This window comes from Labrus mixtus, chromosome 19 (assembly GCF_963584025.1).
Source record: "Labrus mixtus chromosome 19, fLabMix1.1, whole genome shotgun sequence".
NCBI lineage: Eukaryota > Metazoa > Chordata > Actinopteri > Labriformes > Labridae > Labrus > Labrus mixtus.
Genome location: NC_083630.1, coordinates 21,608,812 through 21,632,391, shown reverse-complemented (window position 1 = coordinate 21,632,391; position 23,580 = coordinate 21,608,812). Strand labels below are relative to the sequence as shown.

The window sequence follows — 23,580 nt, the reverse complement described above, 5'->3', positions numbered from 1 at the left end:
TAGCGACTCGCAGGGGATTGGGATTTGGAAACAGAAAAGCAATTATCAGGTGAGGCTGTGAAGAGTAAAAATAAAAAAAGTGTGTTTTTCCCCATTGAAGTGTAAATCCGGGACTTGATTAATTTTTGCTTGTGCTCAAACAGAATTTCCATCGTTGTATTTAGCTCATTGAGCTGCACATATTCCAGTTACAAGACCGGCAGGGCTTGTAAACAAAAGCCACATGGACTCACGAGGATCGTATCTTTTGAAACTATCCAGTTCTTGTTATTGCTTACAGATTATTAAAAGTACTCTTTGGATGACATTCACACAAGTTCAATTGTGAAGAAATAAGATGAATGACTGATCTTTCCGGCTGACCAAAGCTTCCCAGAGTTCTCTTTATGCCCGGGATGCACCCATCAATCTGTTGAGCATTAGTATCAGCCGATACCAGTCCTGCTATAAGTATACAAAGTGTATCTCTTGTGTTGCATTAATCTAATGCCTGCAGGCTATTATATCTAACTGCTGATTCAGAGAAGATATTTTCCTATTAGGCAGAAGCAGGACAGAAACGTAGGCAGTGGGGAGTCCTGTCTCAGGGGAAGCTCAGAGACATGCAGCTTGTAAAAGATGTTCCAGTGACATTCAGGAGGAGGGGGAATGCAAGTAATAATTTATACATGTTCATTTACATAGCTCGTTTGAGAAAACAACAACATTAGAATCAAATCTGCTGGGAGCACCAGTAGCGTAGTGGTAATACGTGTGCCCCATGTAAGAGGGCTGTAGTCCCTCAAGTGGGCCGCCCGGGTTTAAACCCAATTCACGTCTCCTTTCCCGCATGTCATTCCCCAATCACTTGCTCCCAGATTTCCAACTCTATCCATTGTCCTGTCTCTACAGTAAAGGCACAAAAAGCTCAAAAATCAAATCTTAGAGAATCAAATCTGCTAAATTGTCGTTTTAAAAATCGACATCAGTAACGACCCTTACCTCTGCAATCTGTGCAGCTCTACTTTGTACCCGAATAACAGATGAATAATTGGTTCTTTCTCATCATGACTGACTCTCCAGTTCACCTCAAACAAAGACGGATTGAGATATTCTAACTGAACTGTAAATTCAACAAAGAGGTTGTTAATGATGCAGATTCTAAAAAACAGTTGTATCAAATAGGAAAGCGGAGCCGGAATGTCCTCTACATGTTGTGTAGATTAACCATATGTGAAATCAAAGCTAAATTCTCACTGGTTTCGTTTCAGTGACTCCAGCACATATGGCTGAGGGGAGATGCCATGGAGTGAAATAGTTGAGCAGAAGTCGGTTTGATGTTCTACTTCCTTTAGCCTGGAAGTGTTTCTTTGCTCTTGATAGCAGGTACGCTACATTTTAGGTGTCTTAGATTATTAGGCCTTATCAGGTAATTGAAAAAGGACACTGAGTAATAGGGGTAATTGAACATGATCCACAAACACTTACATGGTATGAAGTAAAGTTAAGGCATTTGTGTTCAATATCTGCTGTACAACAAGTCCTTAAACCAAAAGACCAGCTGTTTCTTTCTAGGTTTCTGATTGATGTTATACCCAAGAGAGGAAAGTAAAGTAAACTCTCCTATGTTGCTCTACAAGCAGCAGATCAAAAGCTGTACAGATGCAGACCAGACTTACAGGTATTGACACACATCCTTCTGCTGCAGCGTTTACTCACTTGATAGAAATCAACAACAGGCTCAATGTCTTGAGCTCTAACTGTTCTCTTTGAAAGTCCAAACTCTCTTCTTGTTTGAACTTCCATGATATGGACTGATTCATATCAGCCCGAGATTGTATTTCCTACTGAAGTGTACCATACTAAATATCATACTTCAGACTTAATTTAGTTGGTCTTTGAGCGCGAGTTTAATGGGGAGTCAAGGTAAGAGGGGTCAAAGTTGAGATGATTCCTGACGACTTATGGAAGCATAAAAAGAAACGCTTTGTTAAAGACAACAAAAGTAAGACTTTGTATGTTAGCTTACAATACGTACTAACCCAGTTCAGAATAGAGAACCACATAAACACATCATATTCTAAATACCAAATCAAGTACACTAAACACAGTGCAGCTTGGCGAGTTTGATGGTTTGTGTTCTTTTGTTTGCCTGAGTCAGCCTCGAAGAACAAGAATTTGGATTATAAATAGAAAGAATAGGAAAACATAATGATATGCAAGACACTGGTTCTGCAGGGGAAATAAGTGCTGAATTGCAGGTCTTAATTTTAGATCAGGCACCAAAACAAATGAGACAGAAACTCAGAAAGAACAAAAAAAAAAAAAAAAAAACAAGAGAAAAGAAGAAAGCAAGGAGTCCAAAATTTAACCAAAAGGAGACACTTGAATATCTTTGAATATCTTCTTTTATCTTCAGAGAAAAGCTAAAGGTGAGCATTGCCTCCAAATGTAAGAGCAAAGTCAACAATACTTTTTGTTTATGATTATGTCTCTTGTAGATTTATAACCATGAGAACACACCCAAAAAAAATACAAATCAGCCTACATAGCTTTTCCATGAATAAATAATAGAATAGAATAGAGAGTGGCACAGAAGGACAACAGTGTGAAACAGTGTTAATGTGCATAAAGATACCTGGCCTCCTCTCACATAAAAAAACCCAATTAAAATTATTGAATAATAATCACATTTTATATTATAACTTTGGTGAAATAATTCACAAAACCACAGGCTCTGCTGGGGCTACAGTGTTGGCGCATTTTGTGTTTCCATGGACACATAGTTTTCAGCCAGACTCTCACAAAGCAAATGTCAATCAGCTCACGACCTCTATTGATGACTGTCATGCCTTCAGATATGACTTCATTTTGTTATGAGCAGACGAGAGGGGAAAATCATTCCAAAACAAATCACGAGAATAATTTCAAAACCTAACGATTTCATTACTTTGAATCGATGTAGAAAAGGAAGGCGGAGAGAGTTTGGTGTGTAATTAAAATACTGTCGGGATTTTAAACATTGACGTTTCTTTCTAAATGTGTAAATGTTCACTGAGGGAGTACATTTTCTTAAATTTGTAATTGAGTTATAGTCACTATCAGAAAGATAAAATCCATAACATTAAGCTTGTAAAAGAATAGGCCACTGCCACTTAATGTCTCATTTATCTATTTGAATTACTTAATTAATTAATTTGGTTTATCATGACTTGCTCAGAATTATGTGGCTGGTGTGAGAAACTCATCCTAAGTTCACTGAGTTGTACCAGATGGCACCAAACACGAACAACTAGTGCAAGTGTTTAAAAGTTTTCCTTTTTTTTTATGTACTTTTTGGGCTTTTTATGTCTTTATTGTAGAGATAGGACAGTGGATCGAGTAGGAAGTTGTCATTCATCTGATTCATAGTATAGTAAGCAGGAAGAACGTATCATAAGGGTCAACAACATGTACTGTAAATGCTGTAACAGCATTTGAATATGAAAAGTCAAACCCAAAAGAAACTGTGAAATTAACTGCATTGTCAATATCACTAAGTAACAAGTCAACTAGAAGGAATTATGTGAACGTTTTGCTCAAAACAGCGCTTTAGTGAATCTACTCAGGGCCTCATAAATCCACATGTGAAATAGAAGCAACATTTGCAGTCATGATCCTTTTCAACCAGATGTTGTGTAGTTTAAACCCATTTATCATTCCCAAGTCTTCAAAAAAAGCAGATTTGTCAGTGGCTCAACGTGTCCACATATGACAATGTATTTTCTACTTCTGATGTCTCCATTGGTTACACTGAAACAGAAAATCAAAAGAAACACCTTTTTGCTTGCTTTTACCACATTTCTAAATTAATTTGGTAAATTAACTTAAGTTGATCATTTTTACAACCTGCACGCTGTAATATCAGCCGGTGTATCATCTGCGTTAGTGCTTTGCTTCTTTTGATCCCAAGGTAATTTTCATCTCAAACATAGGTTCCACATTATGCCAATGGGTAGAGAGGGCATCATCGGTGTAAGACTTTTTTTTTTCTTTCTGAAACAACCTCGGGGGTTGTTTTACAAGGCTTGCAAAGCGAGAACACGTGCCTGTGTCAATGTGCATGAGTGTGTATCCCTGCTAGCCGTGCATTATCCATTCCGCTGCTGGATTAATGGGGCAATTGATCAACGGCAGACTTGTGTATCCCAGAGAACGCCTGATCACTCACCTACAGCGGGGCCCCGGCACAGGAGCACCAATCAGCACGGCAACAGCCAGAATGATTTCAGACGCATGGTTGGGTCGTGCGGCAGAGGCACTGGCGCCGACACCTTCCTCCTCCTCCTGCTCTGACAGCCTGACATTGATAGGAGGAAGGAGCTGCAGAGGGTAGCATGGGAGAAGCTGAGGATGGGTTCAACAAGGCAGAAACCTAACGGGGATGGAAACACAGGTGTAAAGCTCAATCACAGAGCCGAGGGCACGCTCCGAGGGAGACAAATGCTCCTCAGTGCCGTCAATGTAATGATGTACACTTGAAGAGGCATCCCAGTTGATTGTATAGATTGAGATAAAGGTAGCACAGTTTTCGTCAATACTAGCATTCTGCTGCATGGACACAAGGAGACAGCGTCCACGTATTGGCATTCGATAACGTACATGTGTCCTACTATTACTTAAAATTGCAGGACTCAATCAGCTCAATTGCCTTTCTTTAGTGGTTAATAACAGAAAACTGATTCTTTTCTATTTTAAGTACATACAGTATGACTCAGAGGTTACCAAAAACAACACCTTGGAGAGACATCAGATAGCATCTACCCAGTTACATTAGAAAAAAAAAACAACATTGGTTATACCATTGGTTATCAAATAATTTATTAACTTTACATTTTTTCTTTTTTTTATGTAACCTACTATGATATCTATTAGCACATTAATTGAACTTTAACTTTCAACATAGCGTTTCAGCACTAAAACACAATTCAAATGGTCACACAATCACGACCATTTGAACTCCCCAGCCATAACTTGTCCATCACCCATCACATATTGTGCTCAAGTATTCTCCAAGATGGAAGAGCTTTAACCCTCACAATGCAGTAGCTATAATACGGTGCCAAGTTTGCTGAAACACTCAATCAATGCAGGAAATGATCACTTGAAGCCGTTTAGCATTTTATTCTACACTGCACAATATAGCTTTCACACAAATGCACAATGGAGGCAGTAGAGCTGTATGATAATGCAATGTGCACTGAAAAGGGAGCAGAGAGGCCGGCTCATGTTGCAAACCACATAACCTTTCGTCTGGGTCGGGTAGCAGTAGAGATGCATTTTATCTGGGATTTGGTGTTGATGGAGTCTAAGTTTACGTTACCTGAATGTAGACGTTTGAGGGTTTTTCTGATTAAATTTTCCCAGGTTTCTTGATGCAGCAGTATGAATCAGATGTGTGTTAGCAAGCAGCAGAGGAAGATAGAACAATAGATTCAAGATGACACCCAAACCAGGAAGTTAAATTTCCCTTTGGAGTTAACAAACAGGCAAAAGCTAGTCAGCAAACACCCTAAAGCAGGAACTTTCAACTGGAACACCCAGAGAATGGTCTCCCAACTGGAGGTTTTTACCCAGCTCTAGAACATTTTAGCCAGTTGTTAGCATTTGTCAGCTAATATTTTGGTCTACCAAAATTGCAGACAGTGGAATTCATTGTTGTAGCTCCAAGAACAACTTTCTAATGTTTCTTATTTTCCTTCATGTTACAATTTTACAGCCAATTGTCAGTTCCCTACTATCTTTAGATTAATCTACAAAGCATGGATTATCATTTGAACCAGGTCTTAGGTTGGGTTGTGCAGGTGTTTTGTGTTATCAGCAGTTTTCAAGCTAACTCAAACAGCTAATTCAAACAGTACTAACCTCTTCCTGGTTCAGAAGCACCAGGTTAAAGCACCTGCTTTAAATGGTGCATACATGTGGTGTTGGACACATCGGGAAAAGCGAGTTTCCAAGTTGTAAATTGCAGCTGAACGCCTGCTCGAGTTGGAACAACAACTCGGAAACTCGGAAACAAATTAGGCGGCCGACTTTCCGACATAATCTTTCATCACATGGGGGGTCAAAATATGTTTTGTTAATGTTAACAAACCTTTTATTAATTCCCACATTGCTCATCAACCTTTTGCTCAAATCAAACTTGTAACAGTTACACTTCCCACATCTTCTTTGTAGCATCAACGTTGTTTATTCGGTGTTCTTACAACATTTCGACTTTCCGAACTGGAAGCACGTGAACACACCGAAGTCGGAAGAACGACTATCCAACTCGGAAACTTGGACCACCCGAGCAGCACATGAATGCAGCAAAAGCTCCAGGAGTCAAGCATGAAGGTTGGGAGGGGTTGGGGGCTGAAACAAAGAGAGATAGTTTTTTTTACGGGAATTTGTATATCTATTAAAAAATATATATTGTTTTTTCATAATTTTTCTGTTTGTGTGCATATATTGTTAATGGATGTGGTTGTGATGCCAAACGAGTGATCCTGTCCACACAAACACCTGCAGTGAAACACAGACGTGAGGGGCTTTTCCTGGTCTGGGTCCTTTGCAGTTTGCATCTGAAATAAAAGTTCATACTGAAGAGGAGTTTTAAAAAATATCCACTCAGCTGCCTTGTATGTAAGAAAGAAAATATATTAACCATACAGCTCCAGCCTAAAGGGCGCTGTTGTGCGGCCTGTCAGGAATTATTAAAGAAGAATAAGTGCCTGCAGAATGGAGGGAAAGATAAGCTCATGCTACATACTCCGGTACAGTAGGTGGCGGTATGCACCTCTTTAAGTCATGGTTGTAACCCGCCATTTAACTAAAAGAACAAGAAGAAGAAAAAGAGGAGGGAAAATAAGGAAGTAATTGATTTTTTTTGTGTACATTTTTTGTGTAAATTTGGTGTTGGTGTCCTAAAGTGTCTGTGTAGGAGACAACTCTATGAAAAACAGTTAAACAATCACAGAACCATTATACAAGCACCTACACCAAGCTTTCAGAAGATATGCTGTAAGGGCTGAAAACAGATTGCACTTGACAAGAAGATAATGCTGAGCCACATGGGAAGACAGGTAAGACTTGTGTGCAGCAATAAATGAGAGATTAACAGAATGGCTTTTAATCCTGCCTCGTATATAAAAAGGGACAAAGTCAAGAGTGTGAGAGAGCCTATCAATAAAACAAGTAAATGAACAAATAGATGAATCAAAAGCTCAAATAAATTACTGTCAAAATGTTTTAGAAAAATGCAATCAAAAGTGGTTAGCCAGAATTGATGAAATGTATAATCTTGGAAACTTTGTTGGAAAGAAAACTGACTTCAGGAGACTGGATGAGTGGAGAATGAAATGTTTAAGAAGGAGGGGTGGCATATGGGAGAGCAGGGGCTGTAAAGAATCCCAGGTATTGATTTCCTGGTTAAACAGAGGACTGTGTGTGTGTGTCTAACCACTTTATGCTCTTACTGTAGCTTACATCGACTCTGTATGTGTGCATTTGAGGTAGGGAGGGGAAGAAAAGAAAAAAGAGAAACAATTTGAGTGGCTCTAACTCTCTTTTGCTGTGTCTCTTCCCATATAGCACAAATCCCCGCCCTATTACATCCCCCATCCCAGCCCTGGCAGATACCTTGTGCTCTGCTCAGCGCACCGACCCAGCCCTTCAGTGGACTGTGCCATTTGATCCATGCAGAAGATGATTCACGCTCTGCGATCTGGGGAATAAGAGCGCCAAAGGAATCCCTCCCTCTCTCTCTCCCTCTTCACATCCATAATTCAGCATTTGCGCCTTTCTCCTCCTCCTCCTCTTCCTCCTCCTGCTCCCCCCCCCCCCTCCTCCTCCTCCTGTCTCCTTCCACCCACTGCTTTTTGCTGCTGCTACTCGCCGCTTGTGTGCACTCCAGCGCGGCATCAACAACCCGGGGTATCAGTCATCTATAAAGCACCCGTCTGGAACTCTACGTCAGGCAGCACAGGTAAGGTGAGAGCAAAACAAAGTGCTACTTTGCCTTCATGGGATGCAGAGTTTGTAGTGTGTGAAATGTATGCCGGCTGCATGCATCTTTAAAAGTCTTGTGGCTGATTCGCTTCCCAACTTACTGCATAATTTACCTTTTTTTTTCTTTTTTTTTTTGCATCTGGATGATTTTTTGAAGGAGACTTGGTGCAACAGTTGCTATGGTAGCTTAGTGAAGCAGCCGACAAAAAAATTAAGAAAATAAAAAAAATTAACTCTGCGGTGATCGTAACACATCAGGGGGTACATTAGAAATTGTTGGAGCGTTGGTCGTTGGCATGCAATAAAGTTTAATGTCCCCATGCGAGTCACTAATCCCCACCATCTCCACCACACACACACACACACACACACACACACACACACACACACACACACACACACACACACACACACTCACCCACTCCGCAGGGCTGCTCTCCCTTTACTCACTCATACAGAGGAATCAGGAGAGTTCAGCCACTGGACTCTTGGTGGAGCTCAAAGGAAACTGGACTGAGTTGGTTTGCCAAACAGACACACGCAAACACAGTGAAATCCTACTATGTTATGCTTTCTGATGCATATAGGCGCACCCTGTTGCAGACTGAGACTGCACGCTCTGGTTTTGATCTTTGAGATATATGCTGTGCCTGCATTGTATATGCTTTTGATCAGATATCTGCGTGTGTTTTTTTTTTTGTTGTTGTTAAAAATGCATCATGTTTTTAACCGCACCTTCAAAAGCTACTTAGTCATTCTTTTTGTTCTCTTCTGGTACGTCATTGCTCTTTTGTTGCAGAATGCATTAAGTCATTCGTGGAAAGCATTTGTTACCTGTGTCTGTCAATTCAAATGGAATGGGCTACTTTGTGTTTCTGATTTTCCTGTGTTTCATTGCAAAAATATGTTTGGTTGAAGCTGATTTCAGACAAAAAAATACTTAAAGAAGTGTGAGATTTAAAAAAAAAAGGCTGTGAAGGGTTCCAGCTGTGAAATGACTAGAGTTTATCTAAAGAGCATTTGTTAGGAAGTATGAATCTGTTTTTCAAGCTTAAACTGTACGGAAAACTCGGTCAATGTGTCAGTCTCTTTCTCTCATGTGCACACAGAGGACCTTTGCCAGGGACTGTTAAGTTTAAACGGGATACAAGATACTTTCTCTTTCCTTTATTATGAAGGCAATCTCTGTTTATGTGTCTGTCTCTTTTTCATGCAGAGTATGATATGCTAGACTTTCAAATGGAAATTCAAATGGGAAGCTAAGTTTCTCTCTTTCTGCAAGTCCAACAGAGTAGCAGCAGATGGCTGATCAATATGAGTCTGGTTCAGCTCAACGTTTCTGCCTAGTGAAAAGGAAATTTTTCCTTGTCCCTGGTGCTTGCTTAATGTTGCCAAGTGCTTTGCTCTAAACACAAGATTCACAGTTGGTCGTGTAATTCCCCGGACGTGGTTTCCCGCTGCTCTGAACAAGACGTTCCGAAGACTTTGCGAGACTTGGCCAGAACCTGACTTAAGGTTCTGCCTACTGTACCTTTCACCCTCAATCCCCACACACATACACACACATGCCACAGTCCCAATCACACAGAGTTGCGTTGCTAGCAAAGCCCTTTTCTCGCAGTTTTGGGTGCTCATAACAGGTAAACAAATTTCAACAGCCAATCAAATCAAGCAGGAGGCTTTACCTACGCTTCTTATGACATTTCCCCCTCCCACTCCACAGAGGCTCTCAGTTGTGTTTTCTTTTACTCTTATGTGCTCAGGTGTTATAGGACCGGCCGACCCTAGCACAACCTGTCTCTGTGTGATTGGAGTTCAACACCTCACTGTACCCCCTACAAATCAAATAAGGGTTCATTTTGCCTGCAGTGTGAGCGTAGTCTATGTTTCTCTTATCTTACTATTTGAAATATGTTTGCGTGCAGATGATCTAAAAGTAATATATATATATATTTTTTAACTTAAATTTGACAAAGCTAGGATGGAGTTTGGTATCAAAATGTCAAAATATTTTTAACTTTGCAACCTTCGCGTCAGAAAGTATGAACGCTTTTAAGCTGAATCTTTTATTTTGGGGGGTATTTCCCTTCATCTTTTTCTGTCTCTGTCTTCTTCACATGTACACACAGAGCAATTTGTGGCCTGAGATTGATGGGGGGGGGGGGGGGGGTAAATTGATCTGATGCACTGTGGCATACCTTTACGCTGGTTGGTATGTTGGCTTTTTGTTCCATAATGCAGAGAGAGAGAGAGAGAGCGAGAGAGAGCCGAGAAAAGGAAGTGAGACAAAGGACGTGTAACATCTCAGGGAGACTGGCTGTTGATGTTGAGGCGCACTGGAGCTGAAGTCTGACGCAAGATTGTCAACACAGCTGTATTTCAAAGAGGCTGGTTCAGAGCAGGATACTGTTGTTTTTTTTTGTTTCCAGCTCAAATTGTGTTAAAGGGCTCAAGAGAAAGCCGAGTTCACCTTTCTTTAACGTTAATATATCTAGACTTTTTCTCATGACAGATTTACATATTCATTTCCTAGTTGTATTGGACACTTTTGCCTTCCTGTGTTTACTTTGTCTCACATTGTCACTTCTGGTGTACTGCTTTTTTTGAAAGCTGTGGTTTTCACCCTCGTTGATGAATGATAACAGCAAGACGCAAGTCAGAAAGATGTTGTCTTAGCTTTAGCATCTTCCAAACTAGAACCTTTGGAATGAAGATGGCCATGTTATCATTGGACCCATGGGCGTTCAGCTTTACATTGTAATGTTTGGAATACTTTTGGTGAGTATTTTTCTTTTTTTTTTGGTCGTACCTTATTGGATAACTTTCCCCTGAACAAGCCAGCAATCTTCTTCTGGCAACATTTTTTTGGTGTTAACTTGTCACAGCTAAGCTGCTAAGCTGTCCTTGCAGAGGTGTTTATGTACCAGGCTTCCAAGAAAATCACCTGTCAATCAATCAGTCAGTCAGTCAGTGTGGATGTCTTTTTAGCTCCTGCTTTTCTTGTTCTATCTGTAATGCAATGCCGTTTCTAATGTTGCACCTCGTAGATGCTCTATTTACATGACAGGAGTAGGATTTGCTGTAAGTTTACATCCAGACCATGAATTTAAAAATAGACGTGATCACACATATTCCAGTGTTTTTATCTTAAGCAGTCTGAGCTCTCATGTTTGTGGGATTTAGATTTGTGGATACATAAATTAGCCTTTGATGGGAAGGCAGATAGTTTGTAAAGGAACATTTTATTGATTGATTGATAAGACTATATCGTCAGACATTTGATTGCATCACAGCAGCTCCATTTACAAAATAGAAAAATAAAGACAAGATAAGATACACACATTGGACATACCATTTTAAACCCCAAACAGAGATCAAAAGCCCTTCAACAAACGTTTGATCCAGAATTAAGCTCCTTACACTATTTTAAGGATTGACTGGACTGTTGTCTCAGATGTGTTGGTTATAGATCACATAACCATCCAATCTGTGTTGTGAGTTTGGTCGAGGTCAGACACAAAGCTGTAAGCAAGCCTTGACATTAGGGCTGGGAATCTTTGGATGTCTCACGATTCGATTTGATTTCGATTCTTGGGGACACGACTCGATTGAGAATCTATTTGCGATTCAAAAACATTCTGGATTCATGATTCAAAGTCTATTTTCGATTTAGTAAATACTTCAGGATCTACTCCAGTCATCTGTGAGACTGGCTGAATTTCTTGCTTCACATCCGCTCTATTAACAATAAATGTGGCCACAGCACTAACCAGCCGATACATGGTTGTGGGAATACTCTCATTTTAAATCTGCATTACGTAAATGAGCGAGGGTATGTGTGACGGTAGCATCATCTCCTATATGTCTACATTTAAAATGCAGGGACACACAGGCTCTGTATGCACAGTGGTCACTTCTGAAACCACTGATGGGTGATGCCAGACAAACTTTCATAGTAAATGAGTCATGGAAAATTAGAAAACTGGCAGTTGTTTTGAACAGAAATGTGGCAGCATGGCGAGCCTCAGGAAATGATTGGCATTGCACATCCTGGAATAAGTATAGCCCATGCGCACATCCCAATTGTGACGGTTAAACGATACATTACACGAATCCATCGAATGGTAGTTCAGCCTTTATCTTTCAACAAGCTAGCTTTAGTTTTACTGTAGAGCATGCGGATCAGGGAGGACACAGTCTTTTTTTATAAAAACAAAATGTTCTACTTTCCATGTATCACAGGTTTGAGGACTTGTCACAGGATGTACTGAACACACATGCACATTTGTTCCAAAAAAATATATATTCTGCTCTCCGTAATCAGACACTGACAAATTGGAAAATCTTGACCTTGCACATTTGTATCCAGGCCACAAGTTGTATCAGAAAAAAAATCCATTATGCGAATGATATCAGGAAACACACAGGCTGAGGCGTAATTCATTAATAATACACGTAATGCTGCTCTTGTTTGAATAGGGCCATTAGCAACTGCTGCTCTGCATCTGGGTTTCTCAGTTAACAGGATTTCATTGTTGCACCTTCCATACAGGTGTTGATTAAAAAAGCCTGCAGCGGACACTTGTGATTAACCAGCTGCTACCCGATACTGGAATACAATATTCATAAAGGAGGCAAAGCTGTGTGGTCATATTCATTTGGTTTGTCTTATCGCTCCTCCTTTGATACTTCTTAGTCATAAGATGAAGTAGCTGAATTAGCAAAATGTATATTTTCAGTTTGAAAACATGACACATCTTGAGTCCTTAATGAAATGAAGCAATCCTTCATAGTCAGATTTGTTGTGTTTGGCTGCTGAAGGCCAAATGAATGTTTTTTCTCTTCTCCTTCCAATCCTAAAAGTTGAGCTTTCTTCCCTCTCCTCAGTCCTTGTTCGACAGATTTTCCTTCAGATGGAAAAAAAATAAATAAAGCTGCCAAAAAGTCATTCGTTTGACGTGTCAAACTACATTCAGAAGGAACTCAAGCCTCTATTCTAAACCCCCCGTTGACTTCTGCGTCTCTCACCTTTTTTTTTTGACAAAATGATTTCTATAGGTCTCTTTCAGACAGCATCAGAATAACAAACTGAAACATCAATAAAAACCTCCAAATGCCTCTTTACCTCAGCAGCCTGGTGTCGGTTTATTCACGACCTGAGGGTAAACTGAAAGTTTATCGCTGACTTTCACTCATACAGAGAAACTACTTTATGATGAGAGGTTATTCTAAACCATCGATCCAGTCATCACTCAAGCTATTTTCTTTTATTCCTCAACATTACAATCCAAATTACTTCTATTTATTCAATCTTAAAGTTAAATACTTGTATGTTTTTTTTTTAAACCTGGGCCCTTGAACCTGCCTCAGTAGTTCTCTTCAGCAACTACCATGAGTTGCTGTAACACTTACAAGTAGTAATCCAGAGCAAAAGACCCACTCTGAATATGTCCACTAAGACTCTTTATCACTGATTGTCCTGTTAATATCACAGAAAGTATAGTTAATTGAATATAATGTGCTGAGGTAGGATCAATTTTGATCTAGAAAAATCTGTTAGCCTCACCTCTCTCTTCAAGACCGCCACACTCTGTTGACAAAAGCCTTTATTTAGCTCACAGACCAGAGAGTATAGTCTACTGCTGCCCGTTTAGTGTGTCTTATTGTCAAGTTTGTTTTAGATGTTGTGTTGTGTTGTATCTGAGCTACCCCTTTAAAACACCTGAATCACACAACAATACAAAAACAAACCACTGCTTATGTACACGTCAGTAAATTAAGATGTTTTTAAGTCTTGAAGTTGCTCTCCAGAAGATCCTCGCTTTCATTCTCTTTGGTGCCACTCATGGTGATAGGCTGTGATTGCAGCTGACTTCATTCTTAAAGTGAAAACCGTCAGTAAAAGCTTTTTGGATCTAAATGTATCTTCATCTTTTTTTAAGATTTTGGTTGAAATTGTCTCTAGGTCCTGACAGAAATCAATAACTCATGTGCTCTGAAACAGGAACGAAGAAAATCTGTCATCTGTAGAAGTTGTAAGCATGTAAAAACGTCTGCCATGAGGTACCAATTTGATGAACCAATCATGTCTCCCTGTTCATTCTCGATCAGTTGTGTGCACTAGCCCACACTCAAAGCACTTCACAGATGACAGAGTTTATACTGTGAGTTTGTCGTTGGCTGTTGTGAGTAGTAAAATAGTTGTTTTACTACTCACTCAATGTTTTTTTTTACATGTATTATGATAGAGTATAGTGTTTACTTACGGCTGAATGAGACATGAGACGATGTAGTTTCAACACAATGCAAGCGATGAGCTGAGTTCCGCTTCTGGAGCAACGCTGCCCGCGCATGTAAGTGAAGGGGCGTGGCTTTTGAGGGCACACAGAGGGGAGGGGGGGTGGTTGTCGACGGAGCACTGAGGGAATGCTACTTTCAAAATCATGTTAGTTTACAAAAATTACCCACCCTGCCTTTAAAGATTGGTTGATGGCTTCAATCAGTAGGCAATGGAATCCTCTAGCATTATGTCCACTCATTCTTAAAGCTTTAGTAATGATTTAGAGAACCACATGTAATGGAGAATGTTTGGCAGTGTATAAAAGATTGAACAACGAAACAACAATTGGAAAACTAGTCTGAAAAATGTGTAGTTTGCATCCCTGCATGTTTTCCAACGTTGTGTTTCAGCTTGCTTTAAGAGCAGATTTAAAACAAAAGAAAAGTCTCCTCGAGGTGCAACAGTGGCACCGAATCCTTCGAGTATGTCTGGGGAAGTGCCCTTTAAAAGATTACTTTGATGGTATTTCTTCATCATTAGTCAGCTGGAAGTGAAAGATTAAAAAAAATAAAAAAGGAAAGTGTGAGAGGGGGTGTAACAAAGCGACAACTCTTCCAGGAAAACCTGCTTTTCCTTTGTTAACGCCTCCACCAGATGAGCCTCATGATTCATTCGCCTGTTTGACTATTTAAGGGGTTATAATCGTCTTCTTAGAGGGGAACATCTGCTTATTTGATTCAGTTTTCAAAGAACTTAGTAGGAATTTCTAGAGGTGACTTCTTTATACGTTTTTTTTTTTTTTTTTCTCCAATGAAATTCACCTTGTTTGTTTTTCTGCTGTGTCCCCGACAAATCGACCTTTGATATTTACAGGCTGCAGCCTGTTTGGTCTGATTTCATTGATCACCATTGACTCATTCCCCACGGGACGTCTCTCAGAGTGTGTTTACTTGATCAATGGGTCTAATGGGCAAATACAAATTTCTGCTATCTTTCTCCGGCTCCAGCTGGTCCATACTAATCTCCTCTTGTGGTCTGAATGTGATAAGATATTGCGGCGACGCTAATCGCTCAGGTTCTGGAGGGTAATTCTCTTTTTCTCGCTTTCTTTCTGTCTAGCCACTTCACTTTTTCTGTCTCTGTCCAGCACATTTATTCGTATGAAGATGGGCTCCATTAAGACAAAAATACTTTCAGATTTCACAGAGAGGTAGTCTCTCACAGGAGGTGTGGGGGGGGGATTGATTCAGTCTGGGAGATGTTCTGCATGAACACTTCAGGTGGGAAAATCCCAGTTTAATTCCACCATAGGCTTCAATGCACTGAAGTAAAAAGAGGAGTTGATGCTGTTACAAAACAGCCCTGAGGTGGCACTGTTTTTCCATCATAGATCTCTATAGTGATTCTTCATATCTTCACTTAGCTGTTGAGGGGAAATACAAAGCAAAAGAGAGAGCACTATATCTATATCTACATATATATATATATATACATATATATATATATATATATATATATATACACAGTATATGCACTGGGTTGGGAGAGAGTCTCGAGTGTGCTGACATAGTAGGACTCAAGTATTTAGATCTCAGCCTGTTTATGTCATTAACATTTCACAACAAGCTTTCCAACATGGAGGCACGTGTGTTTATGGATGAGCCCAATCTGTCAAAGATGTGTCAGTGTTTCACTGTCTGAAAGAGACTGCTGCCACAGAGGGGATTCCACTCAAACTCAAACAAGTTTAATCACATGTAAAAAATTAACTCTGGCATCACAGCCTATAATGCAATACTAAAAATAATCCCGTTCATCAGGGATTTGATGAGAGAGAGAAAACAACACACCGTCACACAGACTTTATAAGGTGTGCGTGATGGTTCTGTACTCATTTGATAAGTCCTGTGTTTCTGGAACAGGTCCTGTTTTCAAGTATACCTTTCTAAGTTTAATCTTTTTTCATTAGTTAAACTGGTGACAAAAACTTTTGCTGACAGGTTTTCAAGGGTCATTTTTCAGGAGAGCGAAACAAATTATCCAGGCGAGAGAAAAAACTATTTTTTATACCTCTCAACATTTTTGTAAACTTCTCACAAAAAGCACAAAAAGTAACTTGGAAAATGGTCCTTCAAGAACATTACAAGTAAATAAATTACAAGACAGATTTTTATTGTTCCCAAAACAGAGAAATGTACAGTGTAACAGCAGCAAAGAGCAAGGATGGCCAAAACAAGAAACACACAGGGCACAATTAAATAACAAATAATTTACACCTTAATAATCACCATTACCACTAAAGGAAAAAGGAAACACATAATTTCTTCAGTAAAATGTAGCCTGTTTCAAAACGTAAACCCCCTCCTGTTAAAATAATATAAACCTTCTTTTCTTTTTTTTATGTTACCGATGTAAGAGGCCCAGTAAACTCAACTGATATGCCATTTGTGTCCCAATCAGTATGGCCGTTCCAGGACCTGCACAAAGTGAGCATGTCAGACAAGAAAGCAGAAGGGAGGGAGCTGGCTGGGGCATTTAGCCCCAACAAAAAACTTGTTAACAAACTTCTGTCAGATCCTGAAGGCTGATGGGGGGCCAAGCAGAGGGCACTAACAATGGCCAGGAGGCTAACGCTAAATGTGCTGATCACATGTGCATATTTTCATTTAAATGAGATCCTGGGAGGGCCCGTTCACTGGGCCTTTCAGGGGGCAAGCCACTCCTGCGAGCGAGCCTGCCAACACGAGCAATGTATCCACACAATGCTCATAAAATAACCACTCTTTAAATGGCACATGTGTACACTGTACTTATTTTTACAGTGCATGCCAAAAAAAAGAAAAGGAGAGAAGGCATGTGGTACTTAACCCTGTCCGACAGACATAAAAGCTGTCATGATAGGCCTAGACAGCATATGGTGATTTTACATACACCGCTGACATCTCAAATGCTGCACTGTTGAGATAACGTCTCTGTTTAAATTGCATCCAATTCTAAATTAGCTCCAAATCTAATACTACTTCCATGATTTCTTTTCTCCACATGAGAAAAGCCATTATGCGGTATCAGCACAGTGTGTCAGCAATATTGCCAGCAGTAGCATTGAAGCGATTTGGTATGAGGTCGGGGACTTTTGACAGCGTCTGGACTTGTCAGCTATCAGTCTACACTTTTAAAGATTAAAAGGACCCACAGGGGCATTTTTAGACCTTGTTCTGGCCCCCAAAACATGGCAGAGTACGACAAATAACAAACAGTGGCAGTTACAGCGTGTGTGTGTGTGTGTGTTTGTGTGTGACCTCATTTTAGCTTAATCCGCCCTTCACTGAGCCAGATCCCAAAAGGTGCCGTGCGACTGAGGACATGGAAATTGGAAAGCTGCCTAATTGAAGGTGCAATGCAAAAATCTGCTCATCTCAACGAGTCATCCCCTCTCGTTTTGAAACATGTCTCTCCTTAACACAAGGGGCTGGTGTCACTTGTTTCCAAGGCAATTTAACTTGTGTAAAGAGTTCTTGTGGATCGATTGGAAGCTTGAAACTAAGTGGAGTGGCTTGGTTTTTTTTTGCTTTGATTTCCCTTGTTTCACTATTTTGATGTTCTATTTGAGATTCCTCAAGCATCTTATAAAAGTATAGTAAAGTTTTAGACAACAAAGTAAACATCTACTGTAATGTAAATTAAAACTGCAGATATCTTAAACCATGTCAAAGTAAATGCCACACAGATAACATAATTATATTTTACTTTGGTTATTGTAAATGGACCCGTAATGGCTGGAATGTTCCCAAACATAAGAAATTAATGTACATCTCTCTGCTATAAAATACAAACATCTAATTCTCTCCATCATGTTGTACGTCTCTATAGTTGTTCAATACCATTACATTATGAAAATCACATTTTCACGCTCAGGCTCAGGCTCAGTGAGCTGGACAAACAGGGATACCACACAGCTATTTAAGCAATAATTTATTGAAAACTGAAGCAAAATGTTCTAATAAAAGAATATACAGTCTGTAAATCAGAGGTGATTATGATGGTGAACGTATGTGGTGTTGTGGGGGCAAAGCAAAGACCACAATCCAAAGTTAGTGTTGACAAGAGAGAGAGATAGAGAGACTGAGAATCCAACTTAAATACTGAGGCCCAGGTGCATTACATCAAAAGAAGTGGCTCCGCCCCTTTCTACCTGAAGGCAACCTGAGTGGGGAGAGACACAAGTCAACAGGAGGAGCACAGTCAGGGGTTGTCACACTCTAAACATATATATAATTGTAATAAATGAAAAGAGCAGAGAACCCTGAAATAAAAAAAAAGACATATAACACCCAAAGAATAAACTTTTTCCTTTACCTTTAAGTTCATCCGAAGAGTATTTTAAATGAGACCATTAAAAGAGCCGCTACTGACAGTGTCATGACAGCCTTGATTCTTACAATGCCAATTCATCTTCTCCTTTTTGACAACCACAACTCATGTAATTTCACAGGACCGTTGCCACAAATCAGCCCAAATGGCCTTGAGTAGGTGGCGAGGGTGGTGGTGGTGGTGGTGGGGGGATATTATATTATATATGCATATTCACAGCCCATGTGGAGGTACAGTCTTCAGCCATGACCTATTCTTCCTGGCCAATGGGAAAGAGAAGTGTGCCAGCATGATTAATGGTCATGATTACCTACTCAGAAAATGTGGTTTTCTGGCCCAGCAGCTTCACTTTTATGACTTAAACCCGGGGCAAGATGCTTCATCATGCAGGCAGAGCTGCATGCGGACCTCACAGACACAATGTGTTGTGATGACCAAACATATCACTGTTGAAGTGTTTACCATCAGGTGTTCCGATATGACAGTAAAGCCTCGGGACGATTATTATGTGGAAATCTACGGTGAAGTTAAACAATCGATCAATATTGGCCTCGGCAGTTTGTAGCCAGTGCAAGACTGGTGCTAAATTTACATCCTGCTGTGGGCTTATTGGTTTATAAAAAAGGTAATTATATGAGACAGTAGCAACACCAGGGAATTGTTGCTACCAGGAAGCTGTAGTTCAGATATTTGACCAGAGATATAATATCTAGTCTCAAGAAAACTAAATGATCCTTTAGTATGATTGAAATGCATGTTATTAAATGTTTAAAGTTATTCCATGCATTGTGGAATTTACATATGCATTGTTTCCAAAAAGTAAACATGTCAATAACAATCCAAGTCATAGTCAGATGCTTCTTGGACTGACGATGACTTGGATGCATAACATTACATTAGACTTTTGCTGTGAACAGACATGACTGTAACGTTAGCTAAAGTAGTATAACGTTAACTTTAACATTGAAGCATCTCTGCACACATATTTGTCAGAACTCATTCACCCGTTTCGGTCCAACCAAAACCTTACATCTGCTTTCTGTCCCACAGACACATTTTGAGACTCGTGTTGACCGTGCGTTTGAGGCCATAGCACAGTTCCTTTGGAATTCCGTGCCCATCTCGTTACGCCCTTCTGACTCTGTTTAGTCTTTTAAAAAGCAGCTAAAAACATTTATGTTTAGACCGGCCTAAGGGAAATCATGTCCACCTAGTCTACCTAATTGATCTAATTATTGTTCCCTGACCATAGCAGGATGTTTTAATGTCAAGTACCCTTTTGTTCCTGTTTTTATTAAAGGTATGTTGTTGTTTGTGGAGGTAAAGCACTTTGTGACCTTTGTCTTTGAAAAGTGCTATATCAATAAACTTACAACTCCTGCTACCTAGCAACTGTTTGCCAGCTGCAGCTAAATTGAGCCATAGAGCAAACAGTATATGACAGAAGTGTCTTTCTTTTAGCTCATGCTGCAAACGAACAATAATACATTTACTTCCTACGGTATATTGTCCAAGTTATTGTGCTCATTATTCACCATGTTCATTGTCTCAACAATGTCAGAATTCCTTTTTCTGGAATTAGCTATGTACAGTAACAATCATTTTAGCTTGCACCATTCGCTCTTTTTCTGAGAAATAAAGAAGTTGTCAACAAATTAGCTTTAAATCACTTTCCTAAATACACACACAATCTTGTTGTATTTTCCCAAACCAAATGTTGTGGCAGCTACTTGATGAGACGAGTTGTAAATGATGATGTTATCCAACACATGTAATCAGATTGATACAAACCAATCAGCCAAATCACAGCAAAAATAAATTGTCATCATTACTTGTGTTCATGTAACCTTCATTGCAAAAACATGCTGATGGAGGTTGTTTTCTGTTTCATTTTTTCCCAGTTCCCGCTAGCCCCTCCCTTACATTGCTGTTGATTATAGCTTGTATTGAGCAAACTAACCAGAAAAAGGAAGCACTGAGGTAAAAAGTAATCCCTTTATATCCCCTTCAAAACCTGATGAGAATCTGGAGTGGCTGCTTCATATCATTGAGAAGCTGCTGACCAAATAAACTGGCAGGGCCTCGAGGGTTTAGTCGACGATACCCCAAGATTGATACTATGCATTTACAGGAGCAAACGCCCCGCTGTGTCTGTATGTATTTTGTGAGTGCATGGAGGGATAAAAGCTTGTGCATCTGCAGGGGCTTGTGTGTGTCTCTTTATGCCTTCTTTTGCAGCACTCTTGTGCTAAGAAGCTCCCAGACGACATTCCCTAATCATTAACCTGAAGTTAATTTCTGTCACAAACACTACAGCAGCTCTCATTACAACTCGGCACTTCGCTACCTCCCTTGAATGACTTTATATCTTGCCACTGAGCCTCAAAGGTTATCTCTTCTAAAAGGTTACAGCTCCCTGTGACATTTCCCTTGATGACTTATTTGGCCCTTTTGTTTTTTTGATAAATATCAACTAGCTTGTTGTTGCCACTTGGGATTACTTACTCATTAAGTCATAAGAGAATCGATCTGTTCAAGAGGAAAACAGTCCTGCGGTTACTCGGTGATGTAACATTAGCATGCTTCTAAACAGGTATGCCTTAAACAAAACATGAGGCATCCAACAAGCTGACTTATTTTTTATGAAGTTGTTGACTTCCCTAACCTTCAAGCTGACAGGAACAAGCCCATCTTGTCTAAAAAAAGGGCTATCATATTTTAAATTTAGAAAATGTGCCTGTTCAGAAAGAAGATGTTTGGACGACACATTCTCACTCCCAACCTTTCAAATTCAACTGCTTGTGGCCCTAGGCCTCAAAATATGATGCTTTAGGTGCCACTCTAGCATTAGTTTGGCACATGCAGGACTCTGGTGTGAAATTAGGAGTAATGATTATGCACCAACTAGTTAGATCTCAAATCAAACATTAGAGGTCAGTGTAAAGAAATAAAATTAGATTGGAACCTAAAGCATTATATTTGACAGCTTTAGGCCACTTTCCAAGCTTCTGTATTTAATGGTGAGAACAGGCTGTTTTCAGTGTACTCCAGCTGACATAAACATCAAAGTCACGTTAATTAAAGCCGATAACAGAAGCATCAAGTGAAGGGAAAGTATATCAATTCCTAAGTACTCAAATAATCTCCCATTTTCTTTTTTGGCTGGGGAGCAGAATTTCTTGTGGCACTTACACAATCATCAATCACCCGGATGCTGAAAATATGAGAACGGCTGAGGTCTTTCCAACATCACAGGCTGGGAGTTTTGAAAGTGAGAAATCTCAGTTCCTGGCTCGACTGCAGCTGACTCAACAGTATGATCAACAACCCTATCCAACCCTGCAGATATATCATGGTCATTTCTGTGCTACAGAACCTTAAAATCTTACTTATGGCGGTTTTAACACCTTTAAATATGTCAGAGACCCCCATTACATCAGTCACTTGAAGCCTATGCACATAAAATGTAGTTACAAATTGACCTAGACAAACAGAAATCCTATCTCTAAAAAGCAGAGAGCCACAGCTGGGCTGCATGGATGTCGGCTTCCATTACAGCATTGACTGAAAATGTGGCTGGGCTGTGGTAAGGCCTTATTCAGCAAAGGGTTTTGAGTTGCAATGACCCCTTTAACTTCATTTTCAAAGCTCGGTTTCACAAATTCAATATGATGGTATTTAGCACTCAATGAGATAAAAGTGTTAGACAACACTACCCCAAAGTCCAAGGAACTTTGACTAAATAATTGGTGGGAAAGTAAAATGTTTCTGTACAGTTTAGCGTCTTTGGCTGTTTAGTGTTTACTAGAACCTGATTTAAGAACTTGTTTGGGGCAGTAGAACCATGTCATAGCAATATTTGTACCGGAGAACAGGAAGTGCTCAGTGTCAGAATTTCAGAGGCCAATTTGCACCTCTTGAATTTCGTTTTCAAACTGCAATGTGATGTCAATAATTGGCAAACTACTGTATGTTTCAAATCAACTCATCTCCTGATAGTGCATCCAAAGACTCCAACATTCTTGACAAAAAGGGAAAAGAGTCCTTGACATTTCATTGTCTGTAGTCCACAAAGAGTCTCAGGCTGCAATTTTTCTTTGCAACCACGACAAGTGGAGGCATTTGGTCTGGAAAATTCTGTATAACCTGGCCGTCTGAATTACGCATGTGAGCACAAACAAACCATGGTGAGATGGGAAATATGCCTAATGTGGACATTGTCAATCAAGTTAAGGTCTTCAAAGGACAGTTATTACAACTTCACCACCTTTGTCAGATAAGTCCATTGTCCTTACTTGTTCCCTCATTGGGTCAACATGGCTGTTTTTAGAGGAAAGCATTGATGCCCTTACACGTCATGGTTGAGGTGGGATTCACATGTTTTTCTGCCTAATATGGACATCCTCAAGCCAGCTGATGTCATGCGCCAGATGGTTATTACAACCCGGGTCCTAATCAGAAGCTGTAACACTTCAATGGAACAACATGACCATTAGATTTTGGTCTGGCTTTGAGAGATCAGATAAGTGTCTCTTTTTTCCCTGACTGAGTCAACATTCCCATTTTGAAGAAAAGTGTAGTTTGCAGAAACACATCATGGTCAGAGAAACAAAAACATCTGTGCCTCTGTCTAATTGGAACACTCAAACAAGTGGAAGCCATGCAGCAAAAGGTTATCACAACCCCGGTTCCAATCAGGAACTATAAAGAGAGTTCTATGGTACAGCATGGACCTAACCTTTCTTTGGTCTTTCCATGGTCTCTATTTTTTCTTTCACTGGGACAACATGACCTTTTTTGGAGGGAGTGTGCTTTAAAGACTGCTTGACTTATGTGCTACAAGAGAGAGTTCTTCTGGCACAATTACAATCTAGGTTTTACTCTATTGTCCTATTGAGTGAACAGAAGTTTCATCAGCAGTT

General features: G+C 39.9%; 1 protein-coding gene across 1 annotated transcript in view; it reads left to right on the top strand.

The window, feature by feature from the left end:
• Positions 1 to 7,690: 7,690 nt before the first annotated feature.
• The window catches only part of LOC132994606 (cadherin-18), a 190,061-nt gene continuing 174,171 nt past the window's right edge, over positions 7,691 to 23,580 (top strand). The window contains exon 1 of the mRNA XM_061065085.1: positions 7,691 to 7,984. The gene's annotated coding sequence lies outside the window, so the exon portion shown is untranslated. The remainder of the gene's footprint in view (positions 7,985 to 23,580) is intronic.